A 23,844-nucleotide genomic window follows, 5' to 3' on the forward strand; every position below is an offset into this window, starting at 1 on the left:
GTTACAATGAAGTAGATTCGCTTCAGGCCGTGCCAGCTGAGCAGCTTGCATCTTAAAGGTTATATAGCATAGCGGGGATTGCTTCAGATATTCTTTATGATCAAAGCCCATATCAGAAGTAGCAGGCATGTTGTAATAGCATATCCCCTTTCGTAATATTCTGTACTCAACATTACATTATCCCATTGAACTCGAGTGAGTGGGTTACTATCTGGCCCCATCCATCTGTGCACTTGCTGCTGTGTTACACCAGGGGCAGCTTTTGCAAATTTACAAAAATTTTGTCATAACATATAAAGTAACTGGATACTATGGTCAGACTTTTTTTTTTTTTTTTTTTTTGTCAGCCTACCAATACATCAGGTCGCTATCTGCCTTTGTGGAATACAGATCTTTAATATTGTTTGACCTGATTTGTTTATTCACAATATTTAACTAAAAAGAGATTTGCTCTGGCAATAGTTTTCTTGTTTGTTTGTTTGTTTGTTTTTTTGTGTGTGTTTGTTTGATTTTTTTTTTTTTTTTTTTTTTTTGGAAAATGTTCAAATGTACAGCTTTTGAATAATGGCACAATATTGCAAAAACTGTTCATCCTAACAAGTCATTTTAGTCCCATATTCAGTGTTAAAATCTTGTTTTGTCTTCAAGCAAGGTAAAAAAAAAATCCACCAGTGGGATGAGATAATCTCATTTCTCGTTTCCAATGCAGATCATTTTTTCTCTCGAATTTTATTGAATCAAGCATACTTCTATTGATACTAGTGGCCTGACCTTTCTTATTCTGTCTTGTTTTGAGATGTTCATACTTGTTTCTAGAGAAATTCATGAAACGATTGAAACAAATACGACTGAATATGAGACTAAATGATTTGTCAGATCTATATAAGAACTTTTTGCAGTGAGAGTACCAGTCAAAGTGCGGTGAAAATCTGGATCAGTATCGGTCTTAAAAAAAAAAAACCTGTATCGGTAAAACCATACCAGACGCTAACTTAAAACAACAACAACAACAACAACAAAACTGTAAAGTAATTGCTGAGGAGAAAAACTGACATCTGCTCATGTTGTGTACAGCAGTGCGGCATTACACAATAGCTGTGGACCAGGTGTCAACAGTTCCACCCAAGCTCTCGCAGCAAGCACTCCAGACTAATTAGACCTGCAAATTGTCTCCACAGAACCGATTAGCCACCGCTGACACCACTCGAAGCTCTCCGTGTTTCTGGGTTGAAAGGTTGTCCAGCTCGCTGGACTGTGGCCAATCAAGAGCCCGGCAGCGGCTGAATATCAGAGCTCAACGGTCAGAGGTGAAAAGTCACAGCCACTCCACAGCAATGGGCTTAATTAGACGCCACAGCACTCAAGGTACACCAGATAGAAAGCAGTAATATTCAGACAGAATTTAACATCGCGTGGATTCCTCCGACTGGGATTTTTCCTGAGTGTCATTGGGATCATTTTTGGTGGATGGGTGATTCAGGGAAAAGGGGAGCTGCCCTGGAGGAACTGGCTCCTCTGCCTTTCACCCTCACAGGTGGAAGAGGAAGAAAGTACATACATTATCCTGGTTTTGGAGGCGAATGTCCTCACTCATCACTTACATGCTCTTAAGCTTACTTTGAAACTATTTCTGGAGATTTGTGGTTTGCCATTGACTCCTGGATTACATAGTGTAATACAGTCTGCAAATTATTGATATGATATCCCTGAAATGATTGTTTTTATCTTCATATTTGTGTTATTACTCAAAAATCAAGATATAAAGAACAATGTTCCAGATACCCACTCTCCAAATCCATAAGTTTGTCAAACTAATTCACCTTGTAACCATTTCTTCACTTATGATCCACCTCAAATGATCATTTTTATCTTCATACATATTTTTTTTTTGTATAGTTATACTAGCACAGTCATGATCTAAAGACGACATAACCTCAACTATCAGGGTTCAAGACTCCCATTCTCCAACCCCGCCAGCTGTTTGCTAACTAGGAGGCTAATTCGCCTTGTAACCACGGTGTCCCTTAGCAATAACCTCTTTTTACGAGGACGATATGAGTTTAAGTTTTCTGAGGAGCGAAAATCATTACAAGCCAGGACATGTGGAGGAATTCAGTTCTTTTGAGCGTCAGATCACCGGCTTGGTCAGATTTCCGCACACAGAATCTGATTAATCTGAGCAACCCTCTGAGATATGTGTTTTGTGAGAATGGACTACCAACAGGGCTACAAATATTATTGTGCTGATGTCGCAATATGGGACTGGGTACCATCTGGCACTTTAGATGTGGTGGCGTGGCGTAGGTGTTATTCTTTTCCTGGTTTCCAAGGCTGCATTGCAGTGATGTGCTGTAGTTTTTCCGAGCTTGCCTGGCTTTTCTGGTCGTTCTGTTGTTTGCCTACACCTACTTTGTTATTGTATATGCATTGCTGATGACTGTCTATAAAAATCTCATTGTGGAGATGTTTTTGCAAAAGCACCAATGCCAATATCAGGGTTTTTGGTCCCAGCTGTTGTGTTGTATGATTTTGCTGCCCTGGTCTTGGGTATTTGTCTTGATCCCTGATTGGAGTTTTCTATGTGCTTGGTGATCTACAATTTTGGTTTTGTCTTTATCTTAGTAAATATTTGATCACAAAAGGACTACACATATTAAAACAGTACATTTTCCAAGCCGTTTAAACATTTAATGAGGCCACATTAATTGTGACATCACATAATCTAATCCAGGAGCATTTCTGATCTTGAAGCACTGCTGATCTCGAGTGATGATGTCTGAAGTTCGAGATATTTTTGCATTGGGCTTTCCTTTCAAAATGGCGATGATGATGGCCCGCACTTCAAGCAGACACAGGGCATGATGGTATGGATCGCAGAGGCTAAAAGGGCACAGGTCAGTATTCTCCCTGTGTCTCTGAACATACTGTATGTGGATGTGTCTGTGCGTGAATATGGGTCTGTGTGTCTGTGGAAAAGAGGAAGAGACAGTAAGACATATTAGCATGAGTGTGTCTCTGTGTCTGTGTGTGTGTGTGTACATGTGTGTACGTGTGTGTGTGTGTGTGTGTGTGTGTGTGTGTGTGTGTGTGTGTGCACGTGCGCATGTGATTTTCTTTCATCTGACTCCACTTTTGGCCTTCACTGTTAGAAAAAAAAAGTGCATCAGGAGGAAAACAAAACAAATGAAGGCGAGAGGAGGAAAAAAGCTCCGTAATTTGCTGGCTGCTCTACTAATTGAGCTACCACAGCACTTCTCAAGAGGCTGGTTGGCTAGGAGATTGGATGGATTGATACGGATGCACACTCCCACGCACACAAACACACACACACATGCAGAGAGTAGGGAAAGAGAGCTGTGCACACACACAGATAGGAAATGCCTCAGACAAGCTTTCATCTGTTGTTTTCTTCAACAAATTCGATTAAGTTCTGCACAGGCAAAACAGCAGAGATGGTGGCCTGCTCTTAAAAGCTTTGAGAAAGCTGGCCTGCCTCGCCAAATTAGTCCACATGGATGCATCTCAATGAGATTTCACCCATTGTAGGAGAAACATATTTATTTCATATGTTGAATGGGTTTTCTGTACAAGGTAAATGAAAATCATTCAACACAAAACACCTTGAGATCAAAGGACCCTGCGGCAAAAATGACTTTAAAAAAGTAGTAGACTCGCCCAGTCTTCCTATCTTCAGTCTCTCCCTGAACGCTGTAGTAGTATGCAGGAATTAAAGTAAAATATTAAACCCAGTGGTAGAGACAGCATGAGAGAGAGAGAGACCTCAAGCTCTCCCCATTTACGCAAGCAAATAAATCTCTGTATTGTTACTATTAATCCTGTGTCAAACAGCAAAGCTCCAACATCATCCAGAGAGGCAAATAGGCGCTTTCCATCGGAGCTTTGCATCTCAATGCTGACAATCCTGACTCACAGCACCCCTCAGATTAGCGCCTCATTTGGGATTTTTAATGACATCCTAAGGCACCGCCGCAGTTTTTCATGTCAACTAATGCACACAACATTTTGTTTCTTGCAACCTAGAGTGGGCCTACATGGGAAACACTAACACTGGAAATGTAATTTCCTGTGGGGTTATAAATATATGTGAAACATACAGTGTAATACCAGGAACAACGAAATAGTTCGTAGTATTAACGCACTTTAGCCCGTAGTATGCATTACACAAATGTCATGGTTGTACAGGGTATCTTGCAGATGAAAGTAACAATGCAAACCATCCGTGTGGCTCACTTGGAAAAGGCGCACACAATGCAGCCATTGTAGGAAAAAAATTCGGCCTTGTGCTATCTTCTCACCTCTCTATTCTGTCTCGCTTTACTGTGTCAATTGTCAAGTATCAAATAAAGAAAAACTAGAATTACCACCTAGCACTTGTACGCCTCTGCAAACCTGGCAAATTGCAGTTTATATCCATGTCTCTCCAGATTCATATAATTTTTGTAGTGAAGACTTTGACGGAATTTACAAAAAGGTGCTAAGTGCATTTTTTGGAAAAAAGGAAGTTATCGCTATACTGACATTATGATTGACATTACGGTATGATTCCAGTGAAAAACTTCACTTAGAGGCAGTTTTTACAGGCTGTCATCCAGGGAGAGCAAGCAAAGTGAAAATGCTGAGTTATGGTGTTGAATAATGGTCAGAAGTCTCTTGTTTGCAGATAATCATGACATCACAGTGTAGTTGACCTTTGACCTTTTGGATATACAGTAAAATGTCATGACTCCATCATTTTGTCCTATTTGACATGTGTGAGAAAATTTGTCATAATTAGGAGTTATGGCCAAAAATGTGTTTTGTGAGGTTACAGTGACCTTGACCTTTGACCTGTGACCACCAAAATGTAATCAGTTCATCCTTGAGTCCAAATCCCACATTGGTGCCAAATTTGAAGAAATTCCCACAAGGCGTTCCTGAGATGTCGCCCTCACAAAAATGGGACAGTACGGACAAACAACCCGATAACATAATGCCTCCGGCCACAGTTGTCACTGGTGCACAGGCATAAAATAACAGAGAGAGATATTGGGTTTCTGCGTGAATCCAGGTGGATTCAGCTAAATGAAGTTTTATAACTAGGTTTGGGAACAAAGACCACGCCTCAAATCATAGCATCTCCACACTAAAAGTTTTTGCACACACCTTATCCATTATTCTCCCCTTTGTTTCAGTTTTCACATCCCTCCCTCCCAATCCCCCCTTTTCCATTCTCTCTCCACTGTTTGAAAACAGGAACCACTGGCAGCTCAATCTGATCAGACTCACTGAAAAGACAGCTCCCCGATTCAGGGTCTCGACTCCCCCGGTTCCTTCCTGTCTTCCTGCCACCAGCTGACACCGGGCCATCCATCCGTTCTCAACCCTGACTTTTCCCTCATCCCTTCATCCCCCACCAATCCTTTAATCCCTCATCCTACCTTGCAGACCCTTAATCCATCCATCCTACATCATCTTGGCTCTCCTACGTCCGTAATGCTCAAGAAACTATTCCAAATGCATGAACAGGATTCCCCATGCACAGCCAGTATTTGCAATCAGGTACTGGTCGGTTGCAGGAACATATAGATGAAGACAAAAATTAACCATCACACAGTGAAATAACTTTACTGTAACTTTAATAGAAGTGAACGACGTGTTTCATCTGTTGCTTCCTCAGGTTTGCTCAACAAAAATAAGCATTCACAGCTGTGATTTGTAATGTTTTAGGCTTACCTAGGAAACTGACTACGCCTAAACATATCAAACCTCACTAGCTACAACTGGATGGATAAAAAGGATGGGATAAATTTCATAAGAATGATGAATAATGAGTCCTACCTCTGTCCCGCTTCATCATAAAATAGGAAGGTGAATGTCAGGGGACCTAGTGGCTTCTCCCTTCCTATAGGACCCAGGTCACCTGTAGAGAGAGGTATAAATTCATGTTTTCATATCACAGAAATGGGTAATCCTTGTAACTCTGTCCTATGTTAATCATGTTGTTTTTTTAATAAAGTAAATTTGTGGAATAATGTCATGGGTTTTGTAATATGACTCATCTTTTTATTAAAAAAAAAAAATGCTAAAATCCTTTGAAAAAATGAATCCTGTGATGGCTGGTCATGTGACTGAGAGGTATTGATCGCACCTGTGACCGCTTAATTTTGTTGAGCGAGCTTCAGAAGGCAACGGGTGAAACGCGTTGTTCACTCCTAACAAAGTTACAGTAAAGTTACTTCAGTGTGCGGTGGTTCGTTTTTGTCTGTTCCAAATTCATGTCTTTACTGGCCTGGTCTTTGTTAGTGAAAGGGAAATTAAAGCAAGCAAAAGCTCATTTTGGAACCGTTATAGCTACATTATTCTTTGATCAGGCAGTGAAAAGAATTGTCTGTCGGGCATACTTTTGCCTCTGATTCATTCACGTTTTAATCTCTCCTTCTCCAGGACTCTTGTGGGCTGTTGTGGCTTTTTATAGGAATAATGAAGAAAGCATTATCAGCATTAAGTTATTGTTTCACTTTCTTGGGCCGATTTAGCCTGTAGCCACTAGCATGAATAGCCCAGCATGCTAATTAACACTGTGGGTGAAAAGGCCCAGTTGGTACCCGAAAAAAGCAAGCTCCCAGACATAGCTTATTCCCCGAATTAATTCCTCCAATTCAACAAATTACTTGTCCAGTGGCTTTTATATTTGCAGATTAGCAAACTGTCAATGAGGCATTGCACTATTAGCTACAACAATGAGCTGTGTGTTGCATGATTGGAGAACATTAAGTTGGCTGGAAAGCAGTTCCAAACAAGTAATTAACACAACTGCTGGACAGCAATACATCCCTGAATTAGCAAAATTGAAATAGAGTTTGTTAGACTTAACAGTCTATTAAAGTGAAATATTACAGCCCGACAAAAAATTACCAACTTGACCTTCACTCTGACACCACCACATAATTATACTGAGTCCTAAATGGCCAATTCAGTCCTCATGTTGCCATTGTAAAGCAACACAGATTGTCCAAGTTGGTGCTTTTTGCAGTGCTGCTGGTTGATGAGCTGGGCTATTCAAAACACCCATCATGATTATGCCAATAACTGTTTATTAGCCATTCAAAATGTTTAAGCAATAATGCACCATTACCTTGCCCACTGAGTTGTGAATGACATTTCACATGCTCATCATTTTGGGGAAATAATGAGAGTTTAACTAAACCCAGGGGCCTTGTCAAATTGTACTTGTAATGACAGCTGGGCCTGGAGGCTCACAGTGGAAGTATTTCCCCAGAGGACGCCATAGCAAACAGGAATACTAACAAGCCCGTCCAGCATTAAGTGATGAATTTTCCCCAAAAATTATTGCTCTGTTTCACTGGATTTTAAAATCACATTCTACCTCAATGTTAGTCCTTGAAATAAAGATGTGATGAATGAACACTCTCATGGGCATGATGGAGTAAAAACAAAACATAATTTGATGCTAAAATTTCAACTTGATTCATCAATAATATGTTTAGTAAATGGCATTTAACAATTTTAGGCCATGAGTTTTCATGTCAAACGAGCACGGCAAGCCAAGCAGTTCATTGTCTCTAACATGCAAGCCTATGCTTTAGGGGCAAAGGGACATCACTTGCATTCACAAACACACATAATTAGCAAGCTCGGCGGTGCTTTGTTCCCTCTCTGAACTGTATTTTCTGCAGCACAAACAAAGACCATCTAATCATAGTCTCCCGTTGCCACGATGAGCAAATTGCATCCAGAGTAAGCGCCTTTAAGCAATTAACAAGTGTGAACAAGTCGGATTGGCACATGTCAGGGGCAGCACCCTGCAGTGGCTGGCATGTGACTGAGATGAACCAGCGCTAATTGACTAGGTATTGAAACAGCTACAAAACTATCACAACAGTGTTTGTGTGTATGCATGGGCATGTGTGAGTGTGTGCGTGTACTGTTTATGTGCATGGGTGTGAGAGCTTGAGGATGACCAAAATGCTGATGTATGGTGGACTTCCCCAAAAACAGCCAACACTTTAGAGGTCAACATTATTATTCTTATATACTTGCAGTGAAATACAGCAAAGGCATTTACACTAAGAGTTTCTTGTTATGTCATCTACTGTACTTTTGATGATTCAGCCTTTGGTAAATTCATAGCATTCTGGAATGACTCCAGCAGAGCATTTACAGTAAGACCAATGGTACAAAGCTCAAACACAGACTATTAAAAAAATGAGAGGGAGAGGATCTGGATTTGAGCAATAAAAAGAGACGTGCGTCTGGCACTGCCACCACTCCTTGCATTCATTTCAAGCAAGAAATCTACCAGAGATACAAGGACACGGTTAATTATTTGACAACCAAGAGATGACATGTGATTTGTCTAATGAATATAATCCTGTGAAAACAGTTGTGATTACACACATTTGTGATGCTGCGAATGCCTGAAAATCTGTGGAAATCCCTGTTTAAAAAAAAATGTGGCAAATAGTCTTCTAAGCCTATATTTGGAGTGACTTTGATGTTCTCATGATCAATTTGCCATGGAAAATGAGGGAGCACCTTTGGTGAGACTGATCATTTGTGATTGGGGTTAAATGATGAAATAAGCTAAATCAGCTTCCAGCAGATCTAAAACAAAGCGGTCATTAGCACAATTAATATGACATGGTACACTCAGAAATAAAATCTCATATGGATAACCTTTATCACTAATCATGAGAGTGGCTGTGCATGAAACGTGTGCTGAAAACTGAAATAACTACACATTGGATGCTTCCCTCTGTCTGTTACTTTCCCTACTTTTCTCTCCTCACAGTGCACCCTTTCACCATCGTTCCATCTCCACATGTACGATATTTGAGCAACGGGATTCCTATTAAAACTCTGTCTCACTTTCCAACCTGACAGAGGGAATCTGTCAAGATGGCTGCCATAGAGTCCCCCTGGGAGCCATTAGGGGCTCTTGTTCAAAGTGGAAGTGATTAAAGGATGCTTTGTTGGACACATAAAAGCAAAAGAGACAGCGAGAGAGCGAGAGAGACAGCAAGAAAGGGATCCTCTCCTTATGTCCTGCTCATCAACAACATGCTGTCTTCTGAGCCTCCTGTCTCCCTCATTTGGCAGCGGGCTGTTAGGATCCGGTTGTGAAGCTTCGCTGTCAACTAACAGCTGATTGATTCATTACAGTTATCAATGTGATGCAGCTAATGGATGTTAAAACATGAGGATCAAAATGCCTGCCTACCATGGAACAATATGATGCTTTATGAGCTGCCCTGTCAGCTTGGATGTCCATCAGCCACTGTCTCTCTTGCTGGCAGCTTATCGAGGGCTAGTCGCAATATTTGTATGCATCTGTGCATGTATGTTACCAAAGAGCATTGCATTCACCCAAATGCAATCCAATCAAAAAAATCTGGATGTTTTCTTGGAATAATGACTTTACTATGTTATAATTATGACTTAGAGTCTCATAATTATGAGAAAGCCATGTTGTAATCACGAGAAAAAGATGCTTATGCGAAAAAGATGATGTAATCATGAGAAAGAGATACTTAGGGTGGTTTATCGGGTGCAATAGAACATTATACAAAGCCTATCATTACATTGTCTGCAGATAGACATACTTGCATTATTGTAATGAGGAATTTTATTTTAAGAATAAATGTTTTAAATGCTGGTGGACCCAGTTATAAGGAGTGACTTCTTTATTTTTTTTTTTTTTGAAAAGCAGCAGTTACATGTGGGTTTCATAAACCAAACATGAACTCTTGACTGACTGAACTCTATAGCCTAAACATTACCATGATTCCATCCATCCATTTTCAATGCCCACCTTTTCCCATCAGTGATTCTTCTCCCTTATTTCTTGTGAGGTAAAGCCATAAGTATGAGAATCTATCTATCTATAGCCTATCCTGAATGGTTAAAGATTCCAACCAAGTTAGTTTTTGTCTTTTTAATACAGCAAAGAATTATTCTCTGTGTGTCATCCAGGCATCATTATGCCAATCAAAGGCACTGTCAATCAATAGATACATGGAACTACTTTGAAAAGGGACAGCGATTTATGGCCTTGTTGGTAACAAAAACCGGGAGGAGAACTGAAAATTCAATTTCATGCCAGTTGGTGTGACATTGTGCAAAATGAAAGCTGTACACTTTGAGAAGAATGTGCTCAGTAAGCAGAGATAGAGTATACAGTTCTGCAGGGCTAATTTAGAGCCCAGTAGGGTCCCACACCCACACACACGCTCGATATCCCCGGTTGATAATCTCACTGCCCTGAGTTCAAGGAGAAACCATGCAATCTTTTGTCAGTGTGCTGTATGTGAGTTTGTGTGTGGGAATTGTGAATGCGCATGCACCTAAATGTACAGGAGTGTATGTCATTTTGTGATTGCAAGTGTCACTGTGCATGCTCGCACTCTGTATGCGGCGGAAAGTCACACTGCGTATTTCAGTGTGTGCTGATACATTGGCTTTGCCAAAGAATCCCCAGTGATCAAGTCCAATTCAGCAACTCTGCTCTAATAAACTCTGCACATCAAGGCTTTTCTCTGTCTCCCTCTCTCCCCGCCTCACTCCCTCACTCTTATCCCTCCTCCTGCTTCCCTTTGACTGCCACCCATTAGTCGACCCAGACCACACAATAGGACTCAATCGCATCCAGCAATTTAAATTAGCCCTATTTTCTCTGTCTCCTGCACCTCAAAAAAACACCTCTCGACTGAATGGCCCCCGCTTCCGCTGCGCCCAGATTATGTGGCTCTCATTTATCCGCGTGTGCATGTGTGTATGTGCGTGTGTGTGTCATTATTTCTGAATAAAACTCGTGTACAAAGAGACGGGAGCCCAGCGATGACAGGGGCCACACTCATTAAGCTTTCTAAAGATATTACAACAAAATTCCAGCACTACTCTCTCTCTCTCTCTCTCTCTCTCTCTCTCTCTCTCTCTCTCTCTCTCTCTTTCTGTCTCTTTCTCTCTCTCTCTCTAGGGCAATTTGTTTTTGCATATTCGCTGGAGATATTCGATCTGTGTGTTGGTGATAGCAGCAGTATGCATATACATGAAGAAACAGGGAGAATTAGACAGCTTGTCAATTAAAAGATCCCTCACCACCTCTTTCAGTGCTCATTCCTTTTTGGTTGCTGGCAGAGGAGGCTGGTAAAACATAGAGGTTGACACACACAGGCCTAATTAAGAGACAAATGTGAGGGCATGTGTCCATACGTGGAAGTGCCATGCCAGTGTGTGGCATTGAGTGTCATACTGGCTGCTTTGGTTTGTGTCCCAGCATGCATTTGGGCTGTGTGATGCGGTTTCTCTGGCAGCGGTGCTGTGAGGTAAACACATTAGTCGTAACAAGCTGCCCACAACAAGCTGGAGAAAAAAAAACAAAAAAAAAAAAAACGGCTTCAATAATAAAGCAAGTCACACTTAAGCTCTTGTCTATGTATTAGTGTTCACACAGGCTTGTCCATGATTATATATGCACACACACCCGCTCACACACACACAGTCTACACCTCAGAGCGGCATTCTGTATTCAAACCTTACATTTTATCTCTTTCTCTCTCTTAAACACACACATATACGTGCACACATGCACACACACTCACAAGGCCCTTTTTAAGAGAAATCTTGGCAGACAAGCGAAAGCCTTGGACCTCAGTGTGACTGATTGGGAGTGTATGCAACTCTGAAGGCAGTGACGCCTCTAACCCAGGGACAAATAAATCACGGTGGTGAAGAGAAAGAGAAACGGGGGAATAAGATAAAGGAGTCTCGCTGTGAGGAACAACGCGGCTCCGTGTGCCAAGGAAATCAATTAGACTATTGTGCTGTACACAAAGAGCAGCTCCACTACGCCTTCAAATAAAAAAATGCTATATAATGAGGTTCTATACATCAATGAGTTTGTATGTATGCTATGCATGTACGTTTGTGGTGTGTCACACTTCCTATGAGGACTGAATAATTATTCAAAATATAATCAAAATCGCAGTATGGCCAAGTGCATTATGTAAATCACAGGGGCTGCAATTTCTTGATAAAGGTAAAATGTGTGGCAAAATGGCATTACAAATGAAGCTTTATGATGATACAGAGATGCCGTGGCCTACAAACTGTTTCCTCCAGATGTAAGAGGGCATGTTTGTTTGCTACAGTCCCCAGCAACAAGCACATCAGTGTCATTTTAATTTTTTTTTAAGTGGAAATGACACAGAAATTATCAGTCCCAATGAAATCTCAATCCCAACATGTCTCAAAATAATTTCAAATTGATTTTCTCATCATATCATTGAGCCTTATTTCCTACTGTTGATGTTTTAGTCTGACATTTCCATATGGAGGATGTAAATATTGATCCAGGAAATGTGACATTTTGGAGATGGGAGAGTCGAAGCACTTACATAGCTTTGAAGACATTCAGGGTTTACTGAGATCAGCAGTGGCCATGCTGACAAAATGAGCCTCGATACAGCAGCTTAAAGCAGTTCTCTCTCTCTCTCTCTCTCTCTCTCTCTCTCTCTCTCTCTCTCTGTCTGTCTCTCACCTGTATCTCGCTCCCACTCTCTCCTCTTTTTTTCTCTTTTTCTACTTTTCCATCTCATTTGGCCAAGTCAATCAACAGCCCTACAATAATTTGTCTCCATTTCCCACAGCCTATTCACATGTCAAAGTGGCAGGGCTCTTGCCTGAAATACACTGCCTAAAATAATCTATCCCTCCCACCCACCCAGCGCCAATTAACTTGGGTAAGTGACTGCTGCTAGGCTAATTAGTTTTTGTTCAAAAGCTACTGTAAGGCAACACTAAGCGAGTGTTGGGTTGTACAAGGATTCACTTGTTTTGCAAGAGTTGGCAGAAAAGCACACATACTCTGTAGTTTTAGTGCAATATACTGGCTTGTAAATTTCCCCAACGTGTTGTCTATAATGTCCGCCACAGCTAATGAGCCTGCCGATGGAATAATCACATTTGTGTTTCATTTTGGGAAGATGCAGCATTGTCTTTCAGCTAATTAACATTTTTTTGTCCTGTTTTTGCACCCTCCCATACCCACACCACAAAATATATCCATCTTAGCAAGTTGTTAAGTGTCATATTCAAAGTTGCAATCTCAGCTTTGAAGTGAAAAAAAATCTGCCAGTGGGATGAGATATTCCAACTTGTTTGCAGTATTTTATTGATTCTTTATTTTGACTTTGTTCAACATATCTGTGCTTCCCAGAAAAATTCCTAAAACAATTGAAACTGCATTGGAAACAAGTGGTTTAATTATTTTTTTTCACTTGTTCTAATAAAAAAAAATATTAAGGCTGAATATAAGACTAAATGACTTGTTAAGGTGGATGGTTTTTTTTTTGGCAGCACACACATCCAATTGTTTTACCTTCCCTGTCTCCTCTCTTTATTTAGTGACGTCTGCGTTGATTAAGTGGCGTGGTGAGCAGCTGGAGAGCGGCAGCAGCATTCGGCGGCGATAAAATCCCTTCAGGTGGAACTCTGTCAACACCTGCCATCTCCAGTCTGCTCTCAGCAGGCCCGAGCAGGCACCGCGAAACAGCAAGCGCAGCAGTACAGCGCAACAGCACTTCCACCGTCTGCTGCACCCTGGACAGCTGGGTGCCAAGGACGGGTCAAGTGCACGTGGGGTGTCTGTGCGTGCCAGGGTGCATGTGCCTCCTCAGAGACGACGGTGAGAACCAAACCGGGGAGCGTGGAGGGCGGTGCGTGCAGGCGAACCCTCGTTCAGTTTCCCTGAAGAATAAAACATTTCCACATCTCTCCTTCTCTCACTGTCATGCCCGTGCTCCATTCACAATCAAACACTTTGGTTTCTGGCCCCTGGATAACACAGTTAACTCCACTTCCATTTCCCAGCATCCCCCTCTCATAGCTCTCTTCCTCCAGTCTTCTGTTTGGAGAGCAAGTCATTTCCTGTCTTCTTGCTGGGACTCCTTTGTGGAGTGGCAGCCTAGTTTCCCCCCCTTCAATAAATGATCGTCCCTTTTTCTCCGACAGACACTAACAGCTGCATATATATGGATCCAAATGAGGCTAGGCGGCCTTTTTATGGCTGTTTATTATATATTAATATTTATGCCCCTGCCAACCGAGATAACGATAGCATTTGAATTTAGCACTCGCAATTAACAAGTTCCAGCTGCTGCTCTTGGGGTTTGTGTGGATGGGCTATGGATTTGCGTGTGTGTGTGTGCACGCATAAGTCTACAGAAGTGTGTGCATGAGCGAGGGAGTTAAATGTTCCATTTAAATGTTATGTCACGGACTAAAGGGCAGATTGAATCAATCTTTGTTGGAGCACAATTAGACTTTTCCCTCTGACCACTGCTGTAAATATAAATGCTATTTCTGAGTCCAGACAGTGGCCTCAGTGAATGGCAAAGTTCACGACTCCTCAATACAGCCTCATAATCACCCTATTAATATTATGCTATCAGGAAGCAGCAGGATGATGATTGCATTGGAATAAATGCATATTTAATAATCATTAGTCTTATGAATGTATTGCACTGAAATCAAGTCATTTAGTCTCACATTCAGTGTTAAAATCCTGTTTTTCTTCAAACAAGTGAAAACAAATCTGCAAGATGAGAGAAACCAACTTGTTTCCAATGCTCATCAACGTGTTTCCAGAATTCTCTTGAATTAAATTTCATGATCTTAGTGGGATGATCTGCCGTATTCTGTCTTCTTTTAACATGTGTATTCTTTTTCCAAAGGAAAAACATCTTGAACAAGTGCAATGAAAATAATCTTCAAGAAAAATTTTAAAACTGACAATCAGACTAAACTGATGGGCATTTTTAGAGTGTGCATTCACCTTTTCACATAGCTCCTCAAGATCCCTTCTTCCAGCACTAGAACCATGCGCCGCAAACATAAAAATAGAAACGAGAAACTGAATTAATGTGCTATTTGTAACCTGCTCTCAAAAGCCAAGAGCGTACCATGTTCGATGTCATGGGGCTCCCCTGCCAGATCACATGTGTGTATGTGTGTTTGTCTGCGTCATACACTCGGTGACATCCAATGGTCTTAGTCATCCCTGCCAGATATGGAGGGGACAGAAAGGACAGTGTGTGACAGGACCCATGACTCACTCCCACGCATCTCGGCAGCGACAGCGCGGAACATACAAAGACATAGGCGGTGACACTGGTGGTGGCAGACAAGTATGTGTCATTTATCTGTGTGTGTGTGTGTGTGTGTGTGTGTGTGGTAGCTAAAACAGTATGGGAATGACAGCATCAATACGCGCATGGCAACAGTCAAAGTCTGGATTATGACTTTGAACTTTTACATATAAACAAATGTTTATTGCACTATATTATATTGCTATATGCCAAATGAGTTCAAGCAACGTTTATTTAAGCCTTTTGGCCACTGCATTATTGCCTAAATTACAAATCTGTTGTCTGTGGCGACTTTCCTGCACTGGTGTAGGAGCGTGGCTGCCCTTGAGTGACACACTTCTCAGTTTCTATTGGAATAGTGTAATTAAATTAAAGCATGACATTTACCTTGTCTGATGAATCCATCACTCTCAAAGAAAATTGAAAGGCATCCACTGAGTGACCCACGTGTGTATTTTTCAAGCAGCAGAGGGAAACAAATCATAGAGAGCCGGAAAGTTCCTCACTGCAGCTTTAATGCTGTCATTATGTATTGCAATTGCGGTACTGTTGTTATTTTTAATCTGTCCTTTGATAGGTGAGTAAGCACTGGAAATGTGAAACTGCATTGCTTTAAAGATGCCTCAAAGTACACACTGCCAAAAATGTCCAGAACCCAATTATGTTCCAACCACACACACACACACACACACACACAAATTGTAATGTTGGTTTTCTACACTAAATGCACTCATAAATCATTGCCAATAATAATAAAAAAAAATGATTACACTACCTTATTATGTGTTATTTTTTTCTGTCCATTCTGTAGTGAAAATGAAAATAAATGGTCTTTTATCAACAAAAAGCATGAGTTTATTTATTTTACATGAAAGGGTAACTCATATCAGTGAATAAAGTGATGCTTTAAAACTCACTGCAATTACATTTTGCATTATTTTAACAAAATTATTCATTACAAAATCCTCAATTTCAGAAGTAAGTCCAGAAAGCAGTATGTTCAAAGCCTCCTGAGTTGAATATTGTGTGTGCATAATCAATAAGATGTATTATAAACTGATTGTTTCATTAGAAAATCAAATCAAAACAGTCAGAATAATAAAAAAAACAGCACTTCCCCATTCATCCCCCCATCCATCCCAATAGACTGATGTTTCTGAAAAAGTCCTGAGTAAAACATGATGTAAGTATGATGTAAGTATGTATGCATGATATTTTTGCATGTATAAATAATATAACATCTAATGTTTACTTTAAACATGGTTTAAACTCAAATATATTTGTCAGATGACAATAATTACAGACATCCTAGAAAAGTTATGTCCATTGTAGCTGAAAGCGGATCTGAGTGGGTTAAGCCATTTAGTCTGATATTAGTATTTAAATTTTGTTTTTCTTCAAACAAGTGAAAAAATCAGCCAGTGGGATGAGACAACCCATTTTTTTCTATTGCTAATTAAATTGTTTACAGGGTTATCGTGAATCAAATGTCATTTTCCTGATATTAGTGGGCTGATCTGCCTTATTCTGCCTTGTTTCAACATAATTACCCATTTTCCCAGAAACAAAATCAAAGTGAATCTGCACTGGAGATTAGTCATCCCATCCCACTAGCACATATTTTTTCAAAACTCTTTTAAAGAAAAACACAACTCAATATGAGGCCAAACGACTTATTAAGATGGAGATTTTTTTGCAGTACAAAATATCAGTAGTGACAAGTCAGACAATGTAGAGGCAGACCAAACACACTTTTTGGGACAGCCAATCAAAGCACAGAAGAATGGAAAGAGTGGCATGAATACTGGTATTATATTAGCATTTGCATAATCAATACCAGCATCTCTCAAACACACTGTGAAGTCAGTGCAGATACCATATTATGATGTCTGGCAATCAATTTCCGACAAGCATTTTTTATGGCCAGTAATGAAGCCATTTCTGGTTGCACACATAAAAATTCATGAAGAAGTTGAAGAATAGTGGCATGCCTTGTTAGTCTTATCCAACTTTGCCACCTTTGAATGCTTGTTGAATTCCTGCCTGGCTGACTTTTATGGCACTAATAAGGTATCCAATGTTCTCTTGAGCCCAAGCTTGACATGTCTTTGTGATTTCTGGGCTATTCTTATAAATACCTAAGCATAATAAGAGTCTGGGCTGCAGGCGAGTGAAGACATCCAGTCAGCCAGTGGAAGAGACGGATGTAGCTGGCTGAGCCCAGCTGCTCATTAGCGAACAGGTCCAGTCATCCTTCCTGACAACTCGGTGATGTCTAACCTCGCCCTGGCATACCATAACTCTGAGCAATTCTCAACCAGTCAGGCACAGCAGAGAACCATGGGACCCGCTGAAAGCTGTGAATATTTCACAAAAAACGTTCCCATTCCTATTGGGTTGTTATTATTTATCGCATTAGCCTTGCTCTGATACTTTCATCTTCACTTTTTTGTAAAGCAGCTACCTTGCCGTCAGCCAGGTACTCCTTACAAGAATGAAGTTCCATCAGAGTGGCAAGAAATGGAAATGGGTTTGGTGATTGATCCTGGTCACCATGAAGATTTTCAGTTTGTATAAAAGACCAGAAGAATTGGCAAGGAAGAGAGAGAGGGAGAGAGAGATAGAGAGAGAGATAAAAAGTGAGAAATACAGAGCATTTTTCAGAGGACACCTTTCTCCTCCATGTCAACAACCACATATTGACACTCTCACCCTCACGTTGCATCACACCTGTTTTCTCCCCCCCTTCACTTTCTCCCCAGCTGTCAAATCCGATAACTTTGACACACTCCAGATGTGGTTGTATGTGAGCAGACCACCACAATGTGAGAAAACTGAATGGCTTGGCATTCAGGTGAACAAGTAAAGCATCAACAAACTCAGAGAGGTGAATTAATTACATTACATGTAGAGAGTTGAAAAGTTAATATAAAGTCAGATTTGTACAAGTTTTGCACTTTGAGTTTATGTGAATTCAGAGAGAAATCACTTCATGTTGCACAGGTCAGGCCCTGTCCATTGCAGCCAACACACCTTCACAGATATTTGGTTTCTTTGAATGGTCCTTGCAATTGGGAAGAGAATCTCACACACCTCTCACAAGTAATTTCTTCTTTGTCCTTATTTATTCAATCTTCTATTTCTTCTTTGCCCCTTTCTGTGAGTTGAGGGCAAAGTATGAAATCTGAAAAACGTCTGATGAAGGCATACTGCGCCTCCATCAAATATGCCTTACAAGTTGTCACTTTCAAGAAAAACTGCAGGCATGATAAAGCTCACCTTTAGTTACAAGCATAAAAGCCAAGCCCTCGGCTTAAAGTCAGTGGAAACCTTGGGCCTAACCTAAGATGATATACACTGCAAAATGTAGAAAAAGAATCGCAAAGAGAAGCTGGTGATGCTCAACAAAAATGTATCTCTGTATTGCACATTCTTGGCATACAACGTAGCCTGCTGATCTGTTAGTACTTTATCCTGTATAATTGAAGTATCGAAGAATAATTTTGGCATCAAGTGTATTATTTTAAGTGAATTTTCAGATCATTCTTGTTTTGTGTGGTTGTGTTTGCTATTTTTTCATAGATTTGTTTGTTTGTTTGAATGCCCTAAATGCAAGCTCAGGTTCCCTTTCCCTGCAGCTTTCTGAGAGAAGTGCTGATACCTTGGTGGTAGACTTATCGATGGGTGCACCTCCCTTGCTCACTCAGGGTAGGCCTCAACAGACAACTCATTATTTGTTTTTCATTCAGTGGCCTGAGTAAAATGGCTGCCGGTCTGACACTGATGTATGAGCATCCCATAGAGGGCAAATCCACTGTGCTGATCCTGGGAATTTAAACCCGAGTTAATAGGCAAAATCTAATCGAAAATGATTAAAGACAAAATGAATAAAACTGAGGGGGGAAAACATAACGGCAAATGCTGCATAAGTGGTATCTCAAGGGAGAGATGTCGGGAATGAATGGGTGATGAGGAAAACACAGCAGATTTCATTCTCATTTGCTAATTGAGGAGATAATGTAAATCATTCTCAGAGTCAGCGGGATAAACGGCCTTTTAAAAATCAATGGGAGCAACAGTGCTTCATTTTCCTTGGTTTGAGATGAGTCCTGTTGGAGTGAATCAGCAACTTCGAGAGACGGATCTCATCCTGAGGCTAGCTTTGCCTTCTGCTAAGCGAGACTTAACACTTGGAGCGGAATAAAGGTTAATGACAAGGGCTTGGAACCTGTAGAGCTTTGGTTGAAGACCAAAATCCCATCATTAGCAGACGCAATTGGTATTGTATGACTCAGTTTTGTTCGTTTCAAAAATGTTGAAAAACTTCCAGCCCTCTCAGACATGTCAGCTTTTCTTGAGAGTGAAGCGCAAGACTAAGCTGAGGACAAAGGAGAGATTCAGTGCTCAAGTGGCCTTTTTAAATACCGGGGCCTTATTTAAAACCCTTGTCGAAATCCTTGAAGCACCAAATTACTGCACTGTTCTTAGAAAATACGGTCTTTGTCTTTTCCAAACTTGGTCTCAAGACAATCAATAGAAAATTCAAATTTAATGTTGGAGTCAAAAGGTCCTTGGTGTTATTGTACTGGAAAGGGGGAAGGGGGAAAAAAAAACTTAATGAGGAAACGGGAGGAAGGCTTCTCAGATCATTTAATCAACATTCTTTATACATCCGCTTATCATACCACAGCAAAACTAGTCTTAATAGCTTGGCTGTGCTAGGCAGGATATTATTTCATACATGAGGGAATTAAATGAATGCATGGTAGAGTTCAGTCTCTGGGAGAAAAATAATGGGAATCCGCTCAGCTTAAAATATTGGATTTGCTAATGAAGGGAAGTAGTTAATCTAAAGCTTGACTCTGAGAATTCTGAAAAAAAAAAAAAAAAAAAAAAAATCTGGAGGAATGGCGGATAAAAGGAGTAGAAAAAAGAGAAAGGAAAATGGGGTGAGAAACCAGAGAGGGAAACGTTTTTGATAAACACAGTTACTACCTCCACATTAACAACCAACATCCGACCATAAAATGCCACAAATACCGACTCTAATAGCTTCAATCACCCAGCTCTCTGAGTGAAGGGTTTGACTAGTTTAGATGAAGGTCACCCGTTGTTTCTCTAGCCCTGTTATTATCTGACAGGGAGAGAGAGATAAGAGGTCGCCAATAATAAATGTTCTGCCATGATTGGAAATCATCTTGACAAGAGCCTCTCCAACGGTCTAGAAAAGTCAGTCAATGAAACAGGATTGAGTATGACATGTGTTTGTCCGTGCCAGCTACTACAATATGGACACGCTGCAATTTCAAATAAATCTGTGAGGGGCGCGGTCGATAAGGAATGATTTATGCAAGCGCATTAACCGCTAATGCGTCTCGCTGGGCATAACACTTGTGTAACCTTTACCTCACTGTGAAGAAAGGGAAAGGGTGATGTCTGCATTTTTCACTTCTCAAATGAATGTTGCTTTTTGAAAGGAGTCACTTGGGAGAGACAGCGACAATTTTATGAGAAGTGAGAGTTGTTGTTGCCTCCTACATTCTGTTCTGATCCAACAAGTGAAATTAAACGCTGTTACATAAAGCGGTGTGAACTTTGAAACTCTTTCTCTTTCAGATAGACAGACTGTGATTCGTGGAAAAGGTTATATGGAGGAATCTGGGGCAGGTGCTCCCACAGTGTAGTGTGCACCATACATTGTCTCTGTGCTTTGTTTTAAAATGACAGCACTTTAGTGACATTAGCACACAACTGTTATTACTCACTGCTTAAAACAATGTGGCATTGAGCTGATTTCATGTATCGTTGTACTAATCTAATATTTAATAGATTTACATATACGTATGTGATTCATTCAACAACAACTTGTACACAATAATCAACAAGACATCTGATCTTCCAGGATCACTCTTGTCTGACTTGTGAAACCATCTGGGCACGCTCAAGCCGAGGTGTTATTAAAAGACACCAAATCAGTTTCAGTCAGTGTCGGCTGAGAAACTCTGGGTGTAGTTTATGTGAGGACAGTGAGAGGTGATAGTACACCAAACTCAACAACAGAAACAACACCAAAGAAGATTTTCCTTACAAAAATGGCAACACTCGTGTGTCAAAATTCTAACCACGTGGCAGCACGCTTACCAATATGCTCAATGCTCACTTTCACCACCACAGTTGTCGCTGTTCATTTAGCTTAGGTGCTCTCATACTATGTCATACTACCACGATGAGTGAGCCAATGATAGACCAAATGACTGATCAAATAATCTACTATGTGTTTTTGTAGATGTCCGTTGCGGCTACACCTATTCCAAATGGTGAGAACCCAACACAGCCCAGACTCTGTTTTGTGAAGTGAACAATGCAGATGAAATCACACTATTGCTGTGGCAGCCTAGCAGAACCACGAAGGGGATCCAAACTGAAAATCACAATATGAGATGGACAAAATTGATGACATTTTATGATGATTTAATGACCCTGTCTAGCTTTCATCATGACCTGAACTCTATTACTGAAGTACTGAAGATCCCCGCCGTTATCGTCTGACATCCTGATCTTAGTCGTTTGCTGTCCCTCCCTTTAATTCATTCTGCTGGTGAACGGTGTGCTTGTGGGCATCTAATTGCTGCACCACTTGTCCAGCTGGAACTCCAGCCTCCAACAGGCCTAAAGCTCTCTGGTGGTTTTCTCTTGGCAATGAACTCATCAAGCCACATTTCATGGCCTTTTATAGGGAACACTTTAGAAATTGTTTTGGCTAACACAAAGTACTCATTATCACAGGGATTCAACCCAGAGTCGAAAATTTGCTAATTCCATATGACCCCAACTTTGGCAAGATAGGGATTATTGTCAGGACTGAAACTGCAGTGAGTATGATCATTGTTCAAGTAAACAAAGTCCAGCATAATTATGTTGTGCTGCACTGACCCAGTTATATAGCCCTTGAAAATGAATTGGTGTGTGTGTGTGTGTGTGTGTGTGTGTGTGTGTGTGTGTGTGTGTGTGTGTGTGTGTGTGTGTGTGTGTGTGAGAGAGAGAGAGAGAGAGAGAGAGAGATGTATATTCATATAGGATATAGACAGATAGATAGGTGGATTTTTTAATAGTTGACAATGGATTTATCCCACTTATAAAAAGAAAGAGTCACTCTATGAGACAGGCAGCGCAGCCGGTTTGACTGACAGGAAACCCAACATCCAAAGCCGAACTATCGGCGACCTCTGATTGTCTTGCTGAGCGATGCTGACAAGATGTTTTTTGATAGAAAACTAAAAGTAAAATCGCTGATATGGACTCATTTTGAATTTAAACCAAATAAAAACTGAGCTAATACGGAAGAGTCAATCTACTGAATTTGCAAAAAAAAAGGTACAAGCAAAACAGTCGAGAACAACAAACCTAAGAAATCACGTCAGGAGCCATCACCCAACAGCATATGCTCAACGGGACGGCGACAGATGGGAGAGTGACGGAGGGAATCTGTCTGGGGAATAACAACATAGTTGGTGACAGGACCGTTTCGCATGGTGGAAAATTGTGAGTAGTTAGCTGTAGATGTTTAAATGTTTATAAAGCTAGTTTACAGCAGATTGGTGCAGTGCAGTGCATGTCTATCTACTCCATGTCCTTTAGTGGAACAGTGACAGCAATGCAACAAAAAAACGCCCAAACAAAATGAGTCAGTGAGCCAGCACTGATTTTATCAAACCAGCTTCTTCTTATCATGGGAGAATCAGCATGATCTTGCAGTGTGGCTGCTGTAAAGCCTTTATCAATAGCACTGTGATGGAACGATAGAGATTTTAAGAAAAAAACTGATTAAAGTGTGATGTAACGCCATGTCAGACTTTTGCTGAGTTTGGTCATAGTTTCAAGTGTTTGTAAAAGTTCTTTATCCAGAAGGGACAAGAAATCCAGTCATTTCAAATTATCTGGAATTTTTTTGGTCTGCAAATGCAAGAGGGGCTATTCCTCTGTAGACATTTTTTTTCCTGTCCAAAAGGGAGAATCACAGTCAATACTTTTTATCTCAGCGTGGCATGGGGACATGCCAGCAGGGTAACCTATACAAAGACTCAGATGATTTCAGATATTCGGGAATGTAACGGTAAAGGTAAAGCGGTTAGTAATGCTTCTTTTCACTCCAAGATTAACAGCAGCTTACTGTGATGTCAAAATGTTGCTCACTACAGTGTATAGCTGTCTCTGCATAGCCTAACCTTGAACTTAGATTGAAAAAGGTAAACCCAACACTCACAACACTGCAAAAATTGTCCATGTTAACAAATCATTTAGCTCTACATGCAATGTTAAAATCTTGTTTCTCTTAAAGCAAGCGAAAAAATGGGATGAGAAAATCCCACTCGTTTCCAGTGAGGTGTCACTTGATTCAGGAAAATATGTTGAAACCAAGCAGAATAGGGCAGATCAGTCCACTACTACCAAGAAAATGGTATTTGATTCAAGAAAGTATGTAAGCAAGTTGATTAGCATTAGAAACATGGGATTAACTCCAACTAGAGCATTTTTAACTTGTTCTAAAAAAAAAAAAAAAAAAAAAAAAAAAAAACAAGATTTTGAATATGAAACTAAATGACCAGATAAGTATTTTCATTTGGTTCTTCCTGGGTTTCACTTACTTTAGTCTTCTTGGGTTTCATTTAGTTCAAGG

Source organism: Myripristis murdjan, chromosome 18, assembly GCF_902150065.1.
Source record: "Myripristis murdjan chromosome 18, fMyrMur1.1, whole genome shotgun sequence".
Lineage (NCBI taxonomy): Eukaryota > Metazoa > Chordata > Actinopteri > Holocentriformes > Holocentridae > Myripristis > Myripristis murdjan.